At 46.3% G+C, this 19,980-nt stretch overlaps 1 protein-coding gene and 1 non-coding gene across 2 annotated transcripts in view; both read right to left on the reverse strand.

The window, feature by feature from the left end:
* Positions 1-19,980, reverse strand: part of LOC142582286 (ATP-binding cassette sub-family G member 1-like) — a 64,014-nt gene that overhangs the window by 39,734 nt on the left and 4,300 nt on the right. The window lies entirely within an intron of this gene.
* Positions 18,304-18,375, reverse strand: TRNAS-UGA (transfer RNA serine (anticodon UGA)). The gene has a single exon. It is a non-coding gene; the product is annotated as a tRNA-Ser (tRNA).

Below are 19,980 nucleotides of genomic sequence, written 5' to 3' on the forward strand. Positions count from 1 at the left end.
CGCCAGATCCAGCTTCACTGCTCTTACCCCAAGGACCAAGCCTATCTTTAGCTTGACAGCAACATTTCGATCGGTTGCTTCTGAACGCAGCCTACAAATTGATAACTGACGATAACGTCAATAAATGTTAAATTCCCAGCTATTTAATCCATTGCACGAGTTTTAACATATGAAAGCAAAAGCAACCGGCAGCAGCACAAGGCTGATGTCATACGTGTAAACTCTCCTATATTTTTCATCGTGTGTATGACCTTCAGTGTAAGCTAGTACGACCTTCAACAGGAAAGAATAGATCGACATCTATGGAGCGCGAAAGCCAGTCAGAAATAAAAAAAGAGGGAAAAAACGAAAGAAAATCATCGATGTGATCGTCGAATTCGGCAACAAGCCCATCTTCGTGAAAACATCCTCTCCCCAGACTCTGCTACCTTTATTACTAGATGTCAAGGGAAAGTCTCCTTTGCACGCGTATGTACATCTTAAGCGGACGTTGATATCCACACAAATAACTCTGTACGCATGTACGAAACAGTGCGCCTTCTAAGTCATATGATGAAGCACATCAAAAACCTATACGGCGGTGCACAAATGAAACGCTCCAGTAGAATGCACTAACAACGTTCGTTATGCTAATTCTTCCTTCTCACAAGTATCGCTGGAGATGACTAATGTGACGAGCGTCAGCATTAGTATTCCTAACAGCCGCATTCAAGCGGCACAAGGACAAGGCTTCGTCGAACAAGCAACGGCTGTTTGAGGGCCCTTAGAGCGAGGCTTCCACCCGGCACCGATGACGTGTGGCGTGACCTTGGCCTTGAGAACGGCGCCTTGCACTCGTGACAGGAAGCACGCGGTCTCTACGCTACGTTCACCCAACATGTCCGCAAGATCCCACATCACCTTTGGCCTTCAGAACCGGACTCTTCACGCAATATCGAATGCCGCGCATTCGACATCCATCAGTGCAACATCAGATACTTCCGAGACAATCGGAGACGTCGCTAACCATCTGTCGAACATGTGCGAACTGACATATGCGGAAGCGTCGTGCAAAATAGTGGCGAATTAACAGTGAGCATGCCAAGCACGCAAACGTGTTTCATTTGGACATCATCCTTCAGTGGCAAGTAGACATTTTTTTAACGGCTCAAGCGCACAAAATAGCATAATCATCACGCATGGCTCTTTCAAAACGGCGACACTCGCGCGTTCAAAGTCATCTTAAGTATACCGGGATGTTTCGGCGGTGACGGTTTCTAATCATTAAAGATAAACAATTAGAGGCACACTGGTATATTTTCTCCTGGCCACGGTTCACAAAAGCAGCTGTCAAAAGAAACATTCCTGATGCATCATTTAGCCGTATTACTTTGATTTTCTAAGTAACTTTCTAATTTATCATATTAGGCCGCCATTGCGAATAGCACGTTTGCAGCTAATGGCCACCCCGTAGAAAATCAGGGTCAGTATATAATGTAAGGATCATTAAGGATCATTTTTGCTCAATTCTATAGCTTTCTTATCCCCCTCCGTTCACGGCCATCTGATCACGGTGATGACGTTAGCAGAGCACGAACAAGGGACAATAGGCTCAGGCACGAAAAGGAAAAATACGCTCACCTATTAAAACAGACAAAAAATTGTGATGACACAAACAATTTCGCCTCATTTAGCGCGCTGTACCAAAAGAGGGTGCTGGAGGGCGCTTGATCACTTCTTTAGTTTGCTTCACGTGATTTGGTGCGGGGGCATGTGTCATCCCATGACGCGCCGGCTGCGGATGCCATGCTGGGCGGGTACAATGTTGCGATTCCTCTCGCCCAATTTTGTTCCTTCCGTATTAACCTCGACCGGCTGAACGTGAAGGTCAATATACGTCAATGGTCAGAGCGCAGCGCGGAATAGCGCGGGAAGGAACAGAATCAGAATAAAATTGCTACATTTCGTAACGGCCCAGGACACTCTCAAAATTTTGCCTTATTGTCAAATTCTGCAATTGCGGCGATCAGAGACAATCATGGAGACCGTAGCAGCTCTATGGGTCAATCAAAGTTGACAATATGGTGAATTGGACAATATGACGGAATATTAACCTGGCGCGATCGCGGTTAGCGGCTCAGGCTTTTTGAGCTTCTCACCCCAAAAGAATTAAGTGAACGAACAGTCAAATTGGAGCTGGTCTAACGCGGATTCACGTGCTCCGCACAGCGAACCGCCGGGAGAATATGAGACAGGTGAGTGGGGTTTTCACACTCATCAAATAAAGTTGAAAACTTGAAAATGAAAGCAACTCTCCGAGACACCGCTTTCTTTCAATAACACCTCTCTACACGACCTTGTGGAGCAGATAAAGTAGAATATTTCATTTTCTCGTGATCAGCGGTATTGTAAATGCAAACAGCAATCCCCTGAGGTCCAATATAAATCAGTGAACGTCGCCGGAAAATCAACACAAGCGTGATATAAGACCACAAGGGGGCGGAACAATAAAGAAAGGGCTGACGCACTGTCCTTTCTTTCTCGCCACGTCTATTGTGCTATTCTTATATCATGAAGCCCTACTGACTATAGTCCGAGCCGAGAATAGCTATAGCGCTGTCAATTCGTCATAAATCGTAATGCCATTTTCTCCGCTTACGGTGGTTATATTCGAACCCTGGGCGCCATCTTGGTGTAGACAACGTCAACTATCGACTAATAGCACACGGAGAGTCTTTCTGTTCAACCAAGCCTCACAAGAGTATGCGCTCACTTCATAGGAAATAGAACGGGCGGTTCTGGCAGCATTCTGCGTGCCGCGAATTTTCATTTGCTGACAAGGAGCCAGAGCGACAGCAACAAAAAGAGAGTTGAACGAAGAGAAAAAATTTACACGCCACTTTAGCATACACCAAAGAAGGCGAAAGCCTGCGCGCTCAAGAGACATCCATCAAATTACTTGATGTTTTCACCATAAAAGCCGTGGGTTCGAGTACTTTAATTAAAGCTACCCTAATTAAGTGTGCCCTAATCTACTTCGCCTTAATTAACGACAAAAGTGGTTCGGCTCCCCCCGAAGGTCGTGGGTTCGAGTGCCGTAATTAACTCTATATTAATTACCTTCGTCTTTTTCGGCATGATTAGCGGCATCGATGTGGAAGAAGACGATGACGAACGGGCGAGCACGACGGCTCCTATTTTCTGTACCTGACAACGCGACCTTGAAACATACAGATCTGAGGCTTTCGCCTTCAAATAAAATGAAATATGTCGTCGATACACTTTGTATAGGCACGTGCTAAATTTCCAAGAGCGAGAAAGCAACAACCGAGTGTACAGCCCTGGCCGTCAAGGTATTGCGCGTCCCTGCCATTTTGTAATTGCTCAAAAAGCAACGAGACCTTGGCCGACCAAATCATCCATCCCGAGAGCGTCATCAACATACTGTCGGACGCCTGCGGCGGCGGCATTCTCTCTCAGAACCACAAAGCTGCGCAGGCATCTTGCCCAGCTGGTACAGTAGCCTTCGAGCTCGTATACATATAGATATATATAGGGGAATGCGTGCAGCAAAATGAATGCGTGTGTTGGATGTTGTTCAAACTAGGGAACGAGATGAAGGAAGACCGAGGGGCTGAATTTTTGTTGATCGCCGCCATATAAATAAAACAGATCATGGGGTTTTATGTGCCGAAACCACAATGAGGCACGCCGTAGCGGGGACTCCAGCAATTTGTACCACCGGGAGTTCTTTAACGTGCACCTAAATCTAAGTACACGGGTGTTTTCGCATTTTGCCCCCATCGAAATGCGGCCGCCGCGGCCGGTATTCGATAGCGCAACCTCGTGCTTAGCAGACCGACACCATAGCCACTGAGCGGCCACGGCGCGAACCGCCATAAAAAGCCAACAGGCCCGGGACGCTGAATCTTGAAAGCCATCTGCGACGGGGACAGAGTTCGCCACCGCTCAGTGTTCTCGCGGCTCAGTTCACGTTGAAGCGAGACGCAGCACGAAGGTCAATTCGCTCGCTGCTGCTGACGGCTTCCTCACTTCAGCGCTTTGAAAGCGAGTTTCCGCGGTCATCCCGTGAGATGTGTTCATGTGTGTGCGCATGACACCATGCTTGTTAATTTAGCTAGTATGACTATGTTTGCGAGCTTATACGGCCGATAAAACAGCTATCCTTACTTCGTATAGCTGTCCACTAGTTTGCTTTCGCAATCGGTGCTTCGCCTTTCCGGCGAAATTGCGGCTTTTTTAGCAAGCAAACCACTGCAGAAGTTTAACATAGCAAACAAGCGGGTGGTCTGTCTGCTTTTCTTTTCGTTAGCCATTGAATTTCTCATAATGCGTGTCGGCATAACCCCAAGAGAGTACATAACATAACGTTGCCATTATGAGTGCCGCGCTAAATCTAGCCTCATGGAGCATGAATCTCGCGTGGGGACGAACATGCAAAAAGAATATATATATATATATATATATATATATATATATATATATATATATATATATATATATATATATATATATATATATATATATATATATATAGAGAGAGAGAGAGAGAGAGAGAGAGAGAGAGGAGGGAGGGAGGGAAAGGAACAGAAAGAAGCGCAGCAACATTGCGCCCTAGATTTTTCTAACCTATAAGGAGATGCAACGTTCCAACACGGCTGCTTATATGGAAACGCATTTTGGTTGAGCGGCATGGTTTAAATATCGTCCAAATGTTGTGACAGTAAAAATTTCTGGTTCCATTTAGTGTTTCCCCCTGCTTAACCTATACTCGGTATTTTTCCAACATATTTCGCATTTTCTATGTTTAAATGCTTTATGAAATAGATACGTACAGCTAGGAGTGAGCAGTGCCCATGTTTACAGCATCCTAATTACTCTTCGCTACTGGGTGCGCACTCAACTACAGGCAAAACGCGCGCCTTGTTAAATCTTTCAAAGACTCGCAGTTTTGTAGGCAAAGACAACTGACCTAATGCCGAGTGCACCGCCCAACGGAAGCATGCAAAAGCAAAACAATAGAAAAAAAAAACATGAGGCCTAGAACACCCTGCGCGAAGACACCAGCAGGCCTGATAGGTGCGAAATTTCTTGTTTTTGTTTTCTTCGCTCTGCGGAAAGAACGGTCTGCTTTGTACCGCATGAAAACACTTGCGCGTTACATATTAAACCCCGAGTGATACGCCTTGTCAGCGGACGCAAGCTTTCACGTTTTCTGAATAACTTTATTGCCTGAAACTTTTTTTTTTAATTATGGGGTTTTACCTGCCAAAACCAGTTTCTGATTATGAGGCACGCCATAGTGGGGTACTCCGGAAATTTCGACCAGCTGGGCTTCTTTAACGTGCACCTAAACCTAAGTACACGGGTGTTTTCGCCCCCATTGAAATGCGGCCGCCGAGGCCGGGATTCGATCCCGCGACCTCGTGCTCAGCAGCCCAACACCATAACCACTGAGCAACCACGGCGGTTTTTTTTTTCCTTAAAGCTAGTGGGGGACATATGTCACGCGATATGTAATGCACAAACAAATTACCGGTCCTCAAGCGCGGACTAACCTTGCTTATTCAATTTTTTCAAGTTGCCCCGCTTGCACAGAAAGTAACTTCGTCTCATAAGCACCACATGCCATCACCGTCGTTCCTGTAACGTTTCCGTGAAAATTCTCACAAAGTAAAGGCCCGCCTGACGACGTAGCACTGAATAACAATAGTTCATTTTAACAACGACCACGCATGCATGATGTAGAGGCGTTGTGTCTGAGAATTGAAAAAGACGTGTACAAGAAAGACCACAGGAAAGGCAAATTAAAGACACATGTGCAATAAGCTCTAAACATAAATTGGACCTACTTCACGTACTGGTATTCACATTTATTGCTACCAAACTCCGAGCTTTCAAGATGTCGTGTCATTAGATTTTAAAATATCGCAATTATAGGAAACCTCGAAAATCATTATCGACCGATCGACATTTTTCATTCTATCACTACACGTAATTTAAACCCTTTTTTTTTTTTTGGAGCAACACGACTCAATATAGATGCAACAGTTAATTGACCAACGGCCGTAAAGACATGGATAGACAGAGGGTCATAAGTTATTCCTGCAAAGATTTGCCTGGCGGCACGCCTAGCATATTACTCCATATGGGAATGACGAGACTGCAATGATACACACAGGGCGCGTCACAGTCACGCAACACACCACGACACCTACGACCACCAACGGCGAACTCACGTCTCGCCTGTTCCGTTCGCAGCGACCGCATCGCATCGCATTGTTTCGGTGTACCGCGGCGCGCTGTGCCGCACATGCGCACTATGCTTGCGTGTACTTTCATTTGTTAGCACGGCAAGACATCGGAGCCGGGGGCCCTGGGGGGGCTTGAGCCCCAACAGGCTTTCCCAGCAGGAAAACCCCCGCTTAAGTGATGGCCCACATTTATTGTTTTGGTCTTCTCGACTGAGGCCCCTCGTAACTGATTGTTCTCATAAAACAATACATGTGAAACCGACAAAAATAATGCACAGCGGGTGAGAGAGGAGAGGCAATGGGCTCCTATCGCCATTCAGGGCGTTCCATGTTTCAAGGTGAAGCGCGCGAAACGGCGATGCATGGCGCATTAGATACGATTCGTTTTCTGCGTTCTTCGTGTACCACGTGTGCAACGTATACACTTTCACACAAAAGCATGAGGCGTATTTACGGAGTTCGACGAATGCGATGTTTCTATTGCTTCCGCTGCCAATTGCGCAAATTAAAGGACACCTGTGGTGGCTTGCACGAAGAATTCGAGCGAGGGTAAGTTTACCGAAAGATGAAATCTTCGCGCTGACTGTACTGTCCTGTAGGTATACACGGGCGAACTGCAGTTACCGTTAACCTCTGTTAACGACCTAGGGCAGTTGTGCTTCATTGCTCAACAAAAGCCAAACTGCATTTGCGAAAGATAACATAATAAATGGTACGAAATTTTTACTGTTGCGCTCTGCAGTGTCAGGTATCACTGCAATTTACTACTCATGCACTATGGCAGTGTCTTATCACTGAGGCTTGGCTTATATATCCGAGCCGCATCCTGTGCCCTTCACTTGTTCTCTTGTAGTTGCAAAGTGACCGTTACTCAAAAAATGTAGTAAGCCCAGCTGTTCGTGTCGCACCTGTCATATGTGAACTTAACAGGCATGCGCTAGCATAACTGATCCACATGCCTTAAGTGAAATTCAGCTCAGTTATGGTGGCGTGCGGTACAAGTTGTAGAGTAATGGCACTGGCACGAAGCGTTCTTACCTTCGTCACTATAAAACTTACTTTGAGGCAATTTACTGTCACTTAATGTTACCCGCGAGTAGCATGCTTCGTTCAAGCAGCCCCTGCAGGATGAATAACGAGCCATTGCGCTCCTGTGCTGATACTACATTCTGACGAACACATATTTCAAATGTTCAATAGGGACAATTAAAAGTACCGGGATATAATATAAGCGAGACAAATTACCAAGCGCTAAGTTCAGATATTGTTCTGTTGTTTCAGCGCACGTACTCAACTTCACACCTCTAGTTGTTAGTGTCGTCATCGTTATTGTTGTTCTAGATGCAGCAAGAAAAAAAAGACAGCAGCAAGAAAAAGGAAAAGCAAGAGTAAAATATTAACAAGCCCTATGCACGCATGACCACAACCATACAAAGAATGTCTCTATACGGATACCAGCACAGACTGATCACTCATCAAACAGGAGTGAAAAAGTCCGCACGCTGTTTCATCTATTTCATGTATACATATACAGTTTTTTGTTGTTGATGTTGTTGTTTAGCTGGATCAAATTTCTTAAATATTGCCTATGGCAGATAGCACAATTCTAACCCTTGATCTAAATTACTCTATGAGGCGATCATTACTTCGACGAGAAATCAAAATATTCAAATGAATAATTGATGTAATTATCATAATTAACTTTTAAATAATTACTTTACACCACATATTTCAATCTACGAATTATAGCCGAAGAGTTCGCATGGCGTATCCACTTGAAACAAATTTCTTAAACAGCACCAGTTCTTACCCGCCGCCATGGTTGTTCAGTGTGTTGGGCTGCTGAGCACGAGGTCGCGGGATCGAATCCCGGCCACGGCGGCCGCAGTTTGATGCAGGCGAAATGTGAAAACACCCGTGTACTTAGATTTAGGTGCACGTTAAAGAACCCCAGGTGGTCGAAATTTCCGGAGTCCTTCACTACGGCGTGCCTCATAATCAGAAAGTGGCTTTGGGCACGTGAAACCCCATAATTTAATTTTTTTAGCACCAGTTCCGCGGTATTAATTTTGTGTCTCGTCCTTGTTACATTGCGAATGCATGTGTCAGCGCTGTTACAATTGTCAAATTAATTTTCAAAGTGCCAGTCCAAATGCATGGGTGTCCCAGTTACTTTTGTGCTTCAATGAATAAAACAGTGGTTTCTTAAAAAAGTAACTCGAACGCCAATGCATTTCGTCAGACCCTTTGAATATTATCATCTCGGAACTGGTTAGAATTGGTTAGATCAAGGGTCAGAATTGTGCTATCTGCCATAGGCAATCTTTAAAAAATTTGGTGCAGCTAAAGAAAAACACCCTGTATACGAACAACACGGCCGCGAAATCAGCCCTTTAAAAGGATTCTAGAAAAGATGAAACACGTAATCTCACTTATAGGTAATCAATAAGATTCCCGCTTTCTATTTTCCCTTTCCCTTCCCCCAGCGTAGGGCAGCAAACCGGACGCTCGTCTGGTTGACCTCCCTGCAATTCTTCTTCTTGTTTTATCTCTCTCTCTCTAGCGTCCACTAAATAATCGCGAAGGGCACTGACGGCACGCCTCTGCTTGCCAGGCCATGAATACGGTCCAGGCACTCTATTCATTGCGAGAGAACGTCTGTCGGTGATGTTCAAACGGTCACGCACATGCAGCCTCATATTCTTTGTTTATTGCCTCATATTCCAGTTTATTGAGAGCTTTGTGTGGGGGAGCGTATTGCGTTCTTCCGAGCCGTTGGTCCTGTAGTATTTGTTGACCTGTCGTTAATAACTCGTGGGTCGCTCGTCGGTCTGTCGGGGGCTGAAGAACGGTGTGGTCTGCCGCTCGGCTAGTGAGACCTCGAGCTGCGCAGTCCACCTCTTCGTTGCCCCGCAGGCCTTCGTGCCCGGGGCACCAGACGATACCGTGGGTCCATTCTAGTGTGCGACCCAGGATTCGAATGGCTTGTATAGGGAGTGTTCCATTCATGTATAAACGACAAGCCGCTTGTGAGTCCGTGAGGACGCGGGCGGACCTTCCCTTGCTCTCGGCGTCGCGAAGTGCGAGAGCGATTGCTGCTGCTTCTGCTGCTGCGCTGCATGTCGCGCGGATGGAGGCTGAGGCTACCAGGTTCCCCTGATCGACAACGGCGAGTGTGTATTTGGGCCTGCAACGTGGCGACGAGGGATACGGGCTAGCGTGCGTGTAGTACGTATCCGGGTCTCTGAAACAGCGTTTGTGCAACATGCGGGCACGCGCTGCTCTTCTCTCTTGATTGTGGGTGGTGTGCATGTTCTTGGGGATAGGGTCTACTACAATGTTCTCTCTAATGTGGTTAGGCAAGAGTTGTGTTTCTTCATTGCAGTACTGAGGTGTCAGCGGGTACCCTAGCCGTTGAAGAAGGTGTCTTCCCTGTTGAGCCTTGTTGAGGCGCTCCCTCTGCGCTATGAGCGTAGCACTTGCTAGCTCCAAAAAGGTGTTGTATACGCCTAGCGCTAGTAATTTCTTTGTGCTTGTGCTTGACGGTAGCTGTAAGGCCGTTTTGTACGCCGTTCTTATAAGAGTGTCCATGCGCTCTGTCTCGCTTTTGCGCTTGACTTGATACGGTAGTGCGTACGTGACACGGCTGATGACGAGGCCTTCTATGCCGCCAGCGCACCTGCATCAAACGCGGGCGCGGCGACCTGCGTGTCTCGAACTCGGCTTCGCTGGAATTTCCAATCAGAAACTCTCTGCCTTGGGGGTCCTTAACTCTATTCAGGAGCAAAGGGAAGCACACCTGACGAATCAATACACGTGGCTTACGCAGACCATCCCGGGTTGTCGCCTGCTCGACCGCCTATGCATTCAACAGAATTGCGAACCTGAAACGCACAGAGCACATTCCAGAGCTTTGGCGCACCAAACTCTGGGTGCCCCCCCCCCTCCCTCCTATTATGACGAAGGAAACACATGAACGAAGAAAACAGGCGCGTGCCAAAGCGCACGAAAGGCAGCTTGGCTCCCTTTCTGGGGTTTACTATGTTGATGTGGCCGGCCCATCGCCCAGGGGATATTACACGGCGGCGGTTATACATAGGGGAATTCCCAACTGGATGGACTCTCATTTAGAGCCGCGAATCCAAACCAAGCAGATGAGGTCGCTATCGCCTTGGCGGCTACAGACCCTACATCGCAATGCATACTTACAGACTCTCGAAGGGCCTGTGAAAGGTACTTGGCAGGGGAAATCTCTCCGCTAGCCAACAAAATTCTCAAACTCTGCATCAGGGACCGAGATCCTGCACCAAAACGAATCATTTGGACTCCAGGCCATCAGGGCTTCCGAGGTAATGAGGCTGCACATGCAGCGGCCCGCGCACTCATTCCCTGGGAACATCCTTGTTGTCCTAAACAGCTAGAATGTCCTACCCCTCTACTACGGTTCAGTGCAATCGGAGATTACTTCTGCGAGCAGCGCCGGGTGTATCCCCCTCCGGCGAAAGGCCTATCCAAAGCAGAAGAACGCGCCATATACGGCGCCTCCAAACTAATACGTTGCTCTGCCCAGCTATAGTTAAACATTTCGATCCAAAAATCAACGGACAATGCCAGCGCGGTGGTGATTTGGCAGATATATATCACATGGTCTGGGCCTGCCAACAGAATCCCAAGCTATCCCCTATTTCCCACCCAACTCGAGAGGACTGGAAGGCGACCCTGCTCAGCAGCTCCGGACTAGAGTAACAACGAGCTTTGGTCCAACGGGCTCGAGCGGTGACTTCGACCAATGACGTCCAGGACTAAGGACTGCACCTAGTTTAGTGCAGCCCACGAGCTTCACCATCTCTGTTGAATAAATGTGTTCACCACCACCACCCACCAATGGATGCTCCGGCTGGCTAAGAAATAGTGCTAGTGAGCGCATCGGTTGTTCTGCGTAGTAAAACAATACATTGCGACATAATACATGTTACTATAGCGTTGGCTTTGCATATTAAGTATCCTTAAAGCGCACATATACCTCGTCTTAATAGAAAAGCGCAGTATATTTAGCGGTTCAGACTCATTATTTTTCTTTTTTTGCATGAGATTACACGTTGCATATGACTAAAATAAAGGCTGTCCCTTGCGGTCTTATTTGTGTCTAAATATGTATGCTGCATGTACACCCGTGAGCAAAAGTGTACGGACCAGGAATTGCGCGATATAACCATTTTTTTTTCTTCTGCCTGTGAATACAACTCAAATTGAGAACTGCAGTCCAAACTTGGCATTGAGAATTTGCCAGTGAACTCGTCAATTTCACTTTATGCATCTTAATTACAATGAAATTTAGCTTTTCCCGGTGACCCTGTGGTCTGTATACTTTTGCTCACGGGCGTACCTATATATGTAAACATGAAACAACTTGTACGCACTCCCACTTCCCCGCGTTATGCATGTCTGTCCCACGAAATTAACTACTGCCCGTTTCTAATGCTCGAACACTGGCGCCTTTTATGTGCTTGTGACATATTTGTGTGTGTAGTGCATGTTGAGATCTTATTTCTCATAGTTTCTTTTTCCTGACTAGTGTACTTGAGGTGAAATTAAAGTAACAACAGCAACAACAACAATACCACTACTACTACTACTACTAATAATAATAATAATAATAATAATAATAATAATAATAATAATAATAAAGGCAATTTTACAAATTGTGTTTAGTTCCACAGCGTTTAATTAGGTAACCGCTTCATGAAAGCTTCCTTCACATACATTCCAACATGTGCATTCGATATATATATTGTGCATTCCAACATTTACATTGTGTGTGCGTCTTATTTTAACAGAGAAATACGTGCTGGAAAGTGTTGTTGTATACTCACAGTTGTTGGTGGACATTTGAATAGGGTGGTTTATTGTTATTACCTTTTACATACGGCTTCACATTTACGTGCTCGCGTCTTGTTATTGTGTCTAGTGCATGTTGAGTTTAAGGTCCCTTGGAAAGTAACCGTCATTCCTTGTGAGTGTCTAACCGTTTTGGTGAGCCGTTTCCGAAGACAGCTCAGCCTGACACTGCGGTAAAAACAGCGTGGTAACATGGTATACCACTATTCGGTGGTTCCTACGGTAAGGGTAGTGTTCTCACATTCTCCCCTCGTGACACCCAGCGTCTCTGAGACTCGGGGCTTACATACTTCGTTCCACACGTAGCAGTCAACGCTGTGGAAGCTATGCAAGAATTTCGTTCAAGGAAAATCATCGCTCCGCGCCTTCCGTCCACGCTTCGCGGCGCGCCGACAGCGTTCGCTCGCGCGAGCATGCACGTGAGGCTCCTCGCGACGGGCTGCAAACAGAAAACCCGAAAAGAACAACTAAAAATAAAAAAAATCATCTAAAACAACGCATTAGCAACAGCATTAGCAACCTAATACCACAATGCGTTTGTTTGTAAGGGTTAAAGCTGAGACTGTATGAGAACAGTGCGTGCAATTGCGGTCAAAAAATTGGAGGACGCTTAAGCTTCGCCTTCAAGAGTGGAACGCGACAGCGTTCCCGTCGACCCGCCAAGGGGTGTAAGACAATGGGCTACGGCGCAGCGACTACGCGCCCCGCATCGGACGCGGTGAGCGTCGAGCAACGCAGCGTTCGGCGCGACAACGAAATGTGCGCCTGAGCAAGCGACGCACGCCTGAGCCTTAGAAACAGCTCGTTTCTAAGGCAACACCGCGTTCACTAGACGCGCTTTTGTACCGCTTTGAAGCATCGAACTCGTGGCTCAGCACAGGGAACAGATGCACTGGTTTGTCGCTCTTCATAAGGCGACAGAGGAACCACCTGAGTGGCTCCCAAGAGTAGAGCCGTTGGTTAATTTGCGCGAATTTTGATTAGACTCAGCCAGTACGATACTGGTTGAATACGTGCCCCACAGCAAAAGTATGTTGTATTTTGTTTTTTGTTTCGGTGATTGTTTCCTCTTGTCAATAGTTGTGTACTGAAAATCGGGCAATAAAGAAAAAAACTCGTGGCTCAGTGGTTACGTCTCCGTCTCACACTCCGGAGACCCTGGTTCGATTCCCACCCAGCCCATCTTGCAAGTTGTTTTTTATTCATGAAGTGCCTGCTGGGATTTATCGCTCACGGCCAACGCCGCCGACGCCGACACCGACGACACCGGCTTTTCTGCGACGCGAGCTCCTTAACGCTGTCGCGTTAAAATGTCGAACTATAGCCAAGAGCGAACGAAGCCAGTGCAAAAAGTCTCTCTAAGCTATCACAGCGTTGACTGCTATGCAGGGAAAGGAGTACAGGGTCCAGGAATATTTCGCTGCGCGCGTTCGAAAAAAAGATTTCCCACTCAACGCTGCACTGTTCTTGCTCAAATTTTGCAGAACGATCGCACATTGGCACAGTTAATTGCCTGGTTTTCAAGAAACAAAAGCAAATTCGCCTGCGCTTACGGGGTTGCGAGCTGCTGCCGCGACGGCGCAAGCGTAAACTTGTTCTGCCACCTGCCGTCATCTGCAGTGTCTCAGGTAGGAAACTCTATGGTTCCAGGAGCGAGCAACACGCGACAGCCCTCGCTGAAGCTCTGCTTTTTGCAGCTGACGGCAGGCGGCGAAACAAGTTTACGCTTGCGCCGTCGCGGCAGCAGCTCGCATCCCCGTAAGCGTAGGCGAATTTGCACGTTTTTCTTGAAAACCAGGCAATTAACTGTGCAAAAGTGCGATCGTTCTGCAAAATTTGAGCAAGAACAGTGCAGCGGTGAGCGGGAAATCCTTTTTCGAACGCGCGCAGCGAAGTATCAAGGAACCTGTATAGTCGAAGACGCAGACGCCGTTGTTTGAAACGCTGCGTCGACAATTAAGTCTCCCCTATCACTACTTCCCTCACCTTCTCACCCCCGCCACTTCCCAAGCCAATTCGCCGCAGCCATTTAAGGGCAGAAATGGGAATAAAGACGCATACAACAACGGCAACCAGAGACGGTCGCAGACGCTGCACGGAGTTCCGAGCTGTGTTCTTTGAGGAAGCGCACTCGCTCGGAGCAGCGGTTTGTTCCCGCGCACGTGTAAGACATGGTGGTAAAGGGAACGCCACGTATAACACGTAATGCCACATGGTGCCCCAAATAACCACCTCCCAAAGCAGGCTACACGCATTCTTGAATAGCAACCAGGGTTAAATTGCTCTTCATAAATTTTTGATCACTGACTTTTTTCTTCTTCAGTATTATTGCCTCAGTAACACATTCGGGATGGCCGTCCCTAAAGAAGCCTACCTTTCAATTTTTTCTGCATCTAATATAATCACACTTCTTGTTCTCGTCTCTTTCTACAATTCTTGCTCTTGCGTGGTAAGCAACCAATGTTACTTATTTAAGCCTGTCACTCTGCGGACTACGACAGCATTTGCTCGCTTCCGATCTTTGTACGTTTCGAAGCGCGGTGGTGAGTCATAAGACTCGTAATTCTCTAATATACAGAGCAGGTAAGAAATGCGGGAACGCATGTGGGTCACTGGTGTTCACAAAAAAAAAAGAAAGAACGGATTGATTCGTTTGCAGGACAGGAACCACGGATAGCTCTTTTTGTAAACGTTGACCGTGGGATGTGCCATAGCTTTCGAGGTCGTATAATTAAAGCTGCCAGATGCGAACTAAATCCCCGCAAGAGTGTTATAAATGTCGGCGATGCGCCTGGCTGGTATACGAGTAGCAAGGACAGGAATAAATCATCGAATAGCTTCTCTCGCCAAAGCCAACACCATCACAGAGGCATGCACGTTCCCTCTGTGTTAACATTTTGGACAGCTCTTATCACGTAGTATAAAGAAAATAAAATAAAAAATAATTGTCTGCAAACATATCGCATATATTATTCGCTATACATTTATGTGCGGCCCCTTCAAACACGCAGGCCTTCAATAGTGCCTCTCATCAGAAATTATACCTCGGCTGTAATGGAAGCGCGGCTTTAGTTAGCGAGTGACCAATTATAAAACATCGAATTTGAGAGCAATAAACTTAACCAAACTCAAGGACGCAGTGTTGAGCGGAATGACGAATCGGTGCGCGCATTCAGTTATACGGGTGACAATAAAGCACAGCTTGAATTGTTTACAGAACTATCGTAAGGCGAAGTGCTATTTTTATGCAACTATTATGCGCCTGGACTACGACAGACGCCCCAAATTTTTTTTGATCATCGGGTGCGCTTTAACCATGTGCCTAAATATATATAACTACACGAGCGTTTTGCATTCTACTTGCGACCTCGTTCTCAGCGGGGCATGGCGCTACCACCATTATGCCACCCCAGTGTGTTGCAATAAATAACAACTTGAAAAAATATTCGGCAGGAAAACTTAAGAATGCTTACGTGTGAGAATGCGAAAACATTAGATTGTCACGTGGTAGTGACGGCGAACTAGGCTGCATAACTGTGAATGATGAAACTAGCGTTTTATTGGGCGAACTTGTGCCGTCAAAAGCAAGTTACACTCAAAGAAGGACGACAGTGGCGAACACAGTCGGCGATCGTCGAAAATATGATCAGCGGGTCAAGCGTGTCGGCTTTTATACATCAGTCATCGAATGTTCCAGTGTAATCGCTGGGACCCGCATGTCTTCCAGAAAGTTCTACACCATTCTGAACTAAACGTAACAGCGCAAACACCTAAGACGAGCCACAAAAAAAGACCTCGACACATACTTTCTTTCTTTTTGTGGCTCGTCTAAGGTGTTTGCGCTGTTACGTTTAGTTCAGAATTATGTACCAACTAGGCCCAAATGAAGTGTTACTGAAATTCTACACCATTCGCGTCACGCATACATGAAATCAGATTACACAAGGTTCGGTGACAACAGACAGCAAAAAGAACCATCGACAATATTCGAGAAAGTTCCGATACAAACAAAAAGGACACTCGTGGTACAAAAGTAACAAAACAACAAAGAAGCAAAGTCCAAAGTAACTGAGTAAAAAAAAGAAAGTCCAAAGTTCAGCCATGCAAAGGAAGAGTTCGTGCTTTTAATTTGATGCACAGTTTCCGTCAGTTTTTGTGATGTGGTTGGCAGCCTAAGCGAAAATGTTTGTTTTTGCGACTGCAACAAATTTTATTCAAATTGGTTCATCGGTTGCCTGCTCATATGACTTATTCCTTCACAGAAACTCTCCTTTTGTCCTCGAGCCAGATCTCCTGATCCTGACCAAAGTTAATTCTTGGTACATTATCCACATTTTTGGCTACGGGCAGTTAGCACGTGCACATTGGCCTGCTGCACCGGTCTAGTGATTCTTCTTTTCTCGTTTTTTTTTAAATCTTTTTTGAGCGCGAAATGCGTGGCAAGTGCTCGGAATCAAAATGTAGCAGACGCGCTGTCGTTTCACAGTTCGGTTGTTTGGCTCCCATAGCGTGCTCGCTGGCTGTCACGGCCAATCATGCTGTACCGGCGCTTGCTCTCGCAAGGCACCGGCGGGCAGGCAGCTTCGTCTGTACAGAGCTGTTGCTATGCGCCGATGCTCATTTTGCTGAGTCACAAAGTGGTCGAAGCAGACGTGGGCGCAACTTCGAGAGAGATAACGAGAAAACAAAAAACAAAAAAACGAAGGGAAATCAATTAGAACGCACTTGGATGTAGGCGAAATGGGAAAACACACCTGTACTTAGTGGTGCACTTTAAAGAACTCCAGGCGGTCCAAGTTGTTCCGGAGCCCCCCATTACGACGTGCCTTATAATCAAATCGTGGTTTTGACACGTAAGACCCCGTAATTTCATGCTATTTTTTTTTAATCAAGCAGGAGTACGTTAGGTTCGCTGCCCTACGCAAAGAGAGAGGAAATAAGGGAAACAAAGAAAGAGTGAAAGAAACAGAGAAACAAAAAGAAATCTCAGCAGAACTCGTCTCAGGATGACTGTCCACGGTATTGCGAAAAGCAATTGAGCAATGCGGCGACACACCATATTCCTGAAGTGGCGTTTATTTACCCTACGTAGTGGTAATTCTCAGGCGCCCTGCTTCGGCTATTCGCAATGCACACAGACGATCGCGCCGCGGAGCGGCCAGTGAGAGAAATGCTTCAAAGATTATCCGCATACGTAGGCGCGTTCCTGCTGCGTTGACAGCTTGTGTCTAAGCCATAAATAAATGTAAAAACAACAGGATATGTGGCGTGTATCAGTTCACCAATCGAGAGCCAAAGGATGGAATAGGTCATCATTCCTTTACGAAGGACGCGTTTCTAAACAGAAGCGGATGATGAAGCTTCGGATCAACAAGCCTGTGTCGACGACAATAAAGTTCTGTAGCGCGCACTTTGTCGCCGAAGGCATCTGCTAGAGTGGCATCAGTAAGCGAAGTGCTAATCGCCGACGTTTGTGACGACAACATAGAGAGTAAATTTTTACGACGTTGTGACTGTAGTTTATGTGAACCAGACGTTCAACACGGCACGGTAACAGACAAGCTAAGGAGTTCGCGCTTATATGTCCTACGACGTTATAAGGCTGTGGGAACGCTATACTGCAACAGATGATTATTTGTAGACCCGTTAGACAACCGTGCTTAGTTTTTGAGTACCAACTGAAAATGAACGGCGCATTATTTTGAGACACGGCCGATTGTACTAATGTGCAGACGTTGTGTGCGTCCATGGGACTGTGTTTTGAAGTATTTTTCAAGAGTTACATTTTAAAAAGCACGGTAGCTTTATGAGAGATTTTCAACGTTCCAATCTATTCGTTCCTGAAGAACTATGCATACCACTCCTTGTTTGAGCAAAAGAAACAATCTCATTTTTGGTGGTCCCGCCTGCATCTCGACGGTGGCGAAATGCAGTAACGCCCGTGTATCGTGCAACAAGCACGCACGCCCTGTTGGATATACACGGTTGGCATTTATATCTACGCGGTGTGTGTATTATTGTATTCAAGACTTATCCCAAGAAGCCAACAAACACTGGCACTAAGGACAACATAGGGGAAAGTACCTGTGCTTAATAAATGAAATAAAGAAACGATACATTAATGGAAATGAAAGTGAATGAAAAAACAACTTGCCGCAGGTGGGAACGATCCCACAACCTTCGCATTTCACGTGCGATGCTCTACCAATTGAGCTACCGCGGCGCCGTTTCCCCATCCTCTTTCATATGGATTCCTCCTTCATATGGATTTGGCAAGAGCGACCGGGACTCGAAACCGTCACTTCTTTTTCGCAGCAGAACTTCATAAGCGACTGAGCCGCCGCCGCCGCTGATCATGGCAGAGAATTCAGCGGACCACTTCATTCTTCAATAAACAGACTCTCTATCTCCCTATAGCATAGAATGAAGTCGACTTCACCAGGCCAAGAATAACCAGGGATTGCGGGAAAAGCATTCCACCTGCAGTGGACCTTATGATGATGACGATGACAGCCAGCTAGTGAAAATGATCGCAGCGTCAAATGACAAAAGGCCCTGGCAATTGGAAGCAAAACAGCCGAGCCAGTCACACAACACGAATACGTCCTTGACTCGGGGCTCTCCTTTCTTCGATGTTTTTCCTCACATTTTTTCCCTGTTGTCTCTATATAGCCGTGAGACATTGGAGCGATGTGTATACAGCAGCCGTTGCGAAGATCACCCACACTGATAACGCTTACAGGCCGCCGCACGAGAACTATTTTGTCGTTAGGTCTGGAGCGACATAGCGTAAGAACACCAATAATTATAACTTTACTACGATACGATCGCATAAATGCGCTTTCTGTATGCGGCTCACGTTGATCTTGCTTCACACTGTAGTAATTTTTCTTGTTATTTGCATTTTTCTTCTCCTGTTGAGCGGCGATATTGAGTAAATATACTTGAAGACGTCAAAGATTCGAATAGCTACATGGCACGTTCTGCAAAAAAACAACATCTAGCACGCACTTGTCAAAGCACTGTTACTTTGAGTGCAACCTTCTGGTTTTGCTCTCCGGAATCTGCTCTGCCTCGTTCGAGCATGATTTATTGGCGCTAGTAGAAACAATCCATTTACCTCATTTTACTTTTATACTAATTGCATTCTTCTGCAACTATGCGAGTCCTGAATGAGGAAGATGTGACGGCGACTCAAGAAAAATTCCCTCCAGGAAAACGAAGTGCACTGGTTCCTTGATGCGCAATTTCAATGCAGCACTAACGCCGAGTCGCGCACACAATGCGCGCGCATGTCGATGCCGTCAGCGAGAGGAATGTGCACAATGCGGACAGGTGCTACTTTTCCTGTCTGCCACATGCTGCTCGGCACTCCCTTTTCACTCAGAAATCAACGTCGGGCGCTCATGTACGTTGGAATGTACCCGCCGCTTGTCCTGGTTCTCAAAAATACGCTTTGACAGATGTATTTTCCGACAGTCCACATTCGTGAGCGAGTGCAAACAAGCCCTCGGGCAACATCAGGTCCGAAGGATGGCGAAGAAGTTTGTTTCTAGATTAATGACAAATGTTATCACAAATTCGGCATTTTGTTTTTTTTGTGCCACTTATTTAGAAAATGCGATTACGATGACCACGTAAAGTGGTTAGAGTGCACAACTCAGAAAAGTGTAAATACAAAAACTGACACGTTTAGGGAACAATGTGTCTATTACATCTTAAGCTTGAAGTAAAAATTACAGGGTCTTTTAATATTTCTGTTAAGAGGTGAAAGGCGAAAGCCTACTCTTCCTCCTCTTATCATTCGCCTATTTCTCCTTGCCTCTTC

This window comes from Dermacentor variabilis, chromosome 5, assembly GCF_050947875.1.
Source record: "Dermacentor variabilis isolate Ectoservices chromosome 5, ASM5094787v1, whole genome shotgun sequence".
Lineage (NCBI taxonomy): Eukaryota > Metazoa > Arthropoda > Arachnida > Ixodida > Ixodidae > Dermacentor > Dermacentor variabilis.